We start from the raw sequence: 4,695 nt of genomic DNA, 5'->3' as shown, positions 1-4,695 counted from the left end.
TTCTTTACTTTCATTTAGAAATTATCACAGGTATCAATTGATTCATCAATTGGATCGTTGGAGTTATCGTGTTATTAGTCTAGGATTTATCTTTTTAACGGTTGGTATTCTTTCAGGAGCAGTGTGGGCTAATGAGGCGTGGGGGTCATATTGGTATTGGGACCCGAAAGAAACTTGGGCATTTATTACTTGGACTATATTTTCTATTTATTTACATATTAGAACCAACCAAAATTTTCAAGGCACAAATTCTGCAATTGTAGCTTCTATGGGATTTCTTATCATTTGGGTATGATATTTTGGGGTCAATCTATTAGGAATAGGCCTACATAGTTATGGTTCATTCACATTAGCATCTTAATCTAAGACGTGACCTAATACATAGAACTAGCATATGTAATGAAAGTTTGTGTGATTTTTAGAGAACTGGTTCAATTATTACTTGATTGAACCGGTTCTCTAAAACTCCAAACGTATCTGATTACAATTCACTTCTTTTTTTATTTAAGATTAAGATAAGGAAAAATAAGACTTCTTTTTCTTTTATGTCTTATTCATGCAAACTATCGAGAAAAGTAATTAGATAAAATAGCTTCTACCTTGTCAACTGATAGTGAGAGAACGAAATATGGATGAATACCAATGCCTATTACTGGCAGAAAGATACAGATTGAAACAAAAAGTTCTCGTGGTCCAGAATCAAAAAAATAAGAATTTTTGACATTAAATTGCTTGTATCCATAAAACATCTGGCATGACATAGATAATGAATAAATAGGAGTTAATATCATTCCAATTGCCATTACAAAAGTAATGAGTATTTTTGGCACTAAAAGATATTTGGGTCTGGTAATTATGCCAAGAAAGATTACCAATTCGGCAACGAAACCACTCATTCCCGGCAATGCAAGAGAAGCCATCGAGAAACTACTGAACATTGTAAATATTTTTTGGCATTGGGATAGCGATTCCTCCCATTTCGTCGAGATAAACGAGACGTATTCTATCATAACTCGTTCCTGCCAAGAAAAAAAGCGCCGCACCAATAAATCCATGAGAAATTATTTGCAAAATGGCCCCGTTGAGTCCCATATCGGTTACGGAGGCTATTCATATAATTGTAAAACCCATATGAGATACGGAAGAGTAGGTTATTCTCTTTTTTAAATTGCATTGCCCAGGAGATGTTAAAGCTGCATAGATTATTTTCCCTGTGCCTACAATAATCAATCAGGGAGAAAAAATGGAATGAGCATGGGGTAATAATTCCATATTGATTCGAACCAACCCATATGCTCCCATTTTTAATGAGATTCCATCTAGAAGCATACATGTACTGTAATGTGCTTCTCCGTGGGTATATGGTAACCATGTATGTAGCGGTATAATCGGTGATTTGACAGCATAAGCAATAAGAAAACCAAAATAGAATATTATTTCTAATGCCACAGGATATGATTGATTCGATAATGTTTCTAAATTCAATGTTGGTTCGTTAGAAACATACAAACCCATACCAAGAACTCCCATTAAGAGAAAAATAGAACCCCCTGCAGCGTACAAAATAAACTTTGCAGCTGAGTACAAACGCTCCCCCCCCACACACACATGGATAAAAGTAGGTAAACAAGAATTAATTCTAACTCCCACATGATAAAAAAAAGTAAAAGATATCGAGAAGGAAAAGGTCATATTTGACCGTTGTACATTGCTAACATTAAGAAATGGAACAGTCATGAATCCCGAGTAACTGGCCGGACCGCTAAAGAAGCTAAAGTTGTGATGAATCCCGTCAATAAAATGGGTCCATGGAAATTCCATCGATTCCGAGTCTCCAGTGAAAATCAAAAAAATTAATCCATTTTAAATCATGTTCTAATTGAATTAATGGATCGTCCAATTGGAAATGATAACATAATACATAGGTCGTTAGAAGTTGTTCCAATAGGCATATAGATATAGTATACCATCGGATGACCTTATTTCCTCTATGAGGGAGAAAGAAAATGGAAAAACCTGCGAATATCGGCAAAATAACAATTATTGTTAACCAAGGAAAAAAATTCGTAATAAAGACAAGATAAGATACACTTTGACCAGAAAACCCCGTACTCGAGAAAATAGCCTATTTCGAGCACGGGGTTTTGTCGGTAAAGATAAAAAAAATGGATTCAAGTTAAGGTTTCTGGAACGTATTAATAAGCTAGACCCATGCTGCGAGTTGTCTCATGCCATAAATAAACTCGGACACTCAAGAAATCTGTTGGACAAGCGGATTCACATCTCTTACAACCCACACAGTCTTTTGTTCTTGGAGCAGAAGCTATTTGCTTAGATTTACATCCGTCCCAAGGTATAATTTATAATACATCTGTGGGGCAGGCTCGTACATATTGAGTGCACCCTATGCATGTATCATAAATCTTTACTGAATGTGATATTGGATCTATCCACTTTTTGAACATCATAAATTTTCGATCTAGTAAAAAAACGGAATCATATATTGTAGACACCATACGAATCAATAATTAACCAAAATTTTTTTCTAAAAAATTAACTTATATATTTGGTCATGAGAGAGGCCAGGATACTTTGATTTATTACTCTTTAGCAAACATAGTCCCTTCTGTCGTATATAATATTAATTTTCATTAATAAATATTTTATTCGTTATTTGTATGATTAACACATTAATCTAATTACAATTATTTATTCAACAAATTCGATTGATTGATACAAATTGATTTTTTGTTACGATAAATGGACGAAACAATAACTGGCCCAATAACTGCTTCAGCGGCTGCAATAGCTATAACAAAAATGGAAAAAATGTCTCATTTTAATTGACGACTATCAAATAAGTCAGAGAATGTTACGAAATTCATATTAACTGCATTCAATATAAGCTCAAGACACATAAGTGCTCTAACCATATTTCGACTTGTAATCAATCCATAAATACCAATAGAAAATAAATAGGTACTCTAAACAAGTTCATGTTCAAGCAACATTAACCAAACCCTCCTCAATCTGAATTTCTTTAATTTCAATATGAACAACAATTCAACCTTAACGAATTTGGTTGACTCGAATCTAACAAGTACAGAACTAAGGAAGATATTGGTAATAGATTGAACTAAAAGAAAAAATTTACATTTTATACCTGAAAAATCTGACCATGGAATTGAAGGAAAATGGATAGGCTAAGCCAGAACAAAATAATTCTTTTTTCTCGGTATTTATTACTGACGAGCCATAGCAATTGCACCTATCAAAGAAACTAAAAGAATTATAGAAATAATCTCAAAAGGAAGGAAAAAATCAGTTAATAAATGAATCCCGATTTGTTGACCTTTATTTATCAAATCTTGCTCCAAAATCTGGTTTGATCTTGTAGTCCAAATAACCCCGCACCATGACTTATCTGGAATAGTAGTTATTAGTGAAACAAAAATACTTGTACAAACCAGTGAAGTTACCCCATCCCCAACAGTCCAAAGAATGGAATCATTATAATATTCTGAGTCGTTCATGAACATAACAACGAATATAATTAAGACATTTATGGCTCCCACATAAATAAGGAGTTGTGCAGCAGGTACAAAATGGGAATTCGATGGAATATGAAATAAGGATATACAAACAAGAACCAATCCCAATGAAAAGGCATAAAAAATTGGATTAGTAAGTAATACCACTCCTAGACCTCCTACTATAAGACCCAATCCCAAAAAAACTAAAAGAAAATCATGTATTGGTCAAGTTAAATCCATTATATGTAAAATAAGAGATAAATAAATCGAAATGTTTCATAATATTATTGACTAGACCAGAAAAAGAAAGTTACCCTATTTTTATGATAAGTTACTTATATAATTTAATCCTATACGGGGTGTGGGTTGATGTAGATAGATTAATTCATTCCATTTCTCTATCCGATTGCTTATATATAGAAATTTATCGCGAATAGTAAGCCGTGATTCTCGCAAATCACCAATTAATAAGAGCGCGTTTTTTTTTAGTTATTAACCGAACAAAATAAAAGAAGCTCCGCTCCTTTAGATTAAAACGGAATCTTAGTAATCGGTAATAGTTCTTGAATCAAGGAGTTTACCCGTGGCTTTTTTTATTTGAGTAGAATTCATAATGGTTCGAATTGTGTAATCTCCAATTACTGTCATTGGTAACCGACCCAAAGCAATTTGATTATAATTCAATTCGTGACGATCATATGTAGAAAGTTCATATTCTTCAGTCATTGATAAACATTTTGTTGGACAATACTCGACGCAGTTCCTACAAAAAATACAGATTCCAAAATCAATACTATAGTTAAGCAATCGCTTTTTTCGAATATCCGTTTCCAATTTCCAATCAACTACGGGCAGATCTATAGGGCATACACGAACACATACTTCACAAGCAATGCATTTATCAAATTCAAAGTGGATTCGACCGCGGAAACGCTCTGATGTGATCAATTTTTCATAAGGATATTGAATAGTTACGGGTAAACGATTCGTGTGGGATAAGGTAATCATGAAACTTTGACCAATATATCTTGCAGCTCTTACTGTTTGCTGACCATAATTAATTAACCCAGTTACCATAGGGAGCATATCGTGAATATCTATGAATAATTTTAAATTTCTTTCTCTTGTTTGAGAGAAGTTCTAAATCGAGAATAAAATATCG

Source organism: Papaver somniferum, chromosome 10 (genome assembly GCF_003573695.1).
Source record: "Papaver somniferum cultivar HN1 chromosome 10, ASM357369v1, whole genome shotgun sequence".
NCBI classification, from domain to species: domain Eukaryota; kingdom Viridiplantae; phylum Streptophyta; class Magnoliopsida; order Ranunculales; family Papaveraceae; genus Papaver; species Papaver somniferum.
This window is presented reverse-complemented; position numbering follows the sequence as displayed.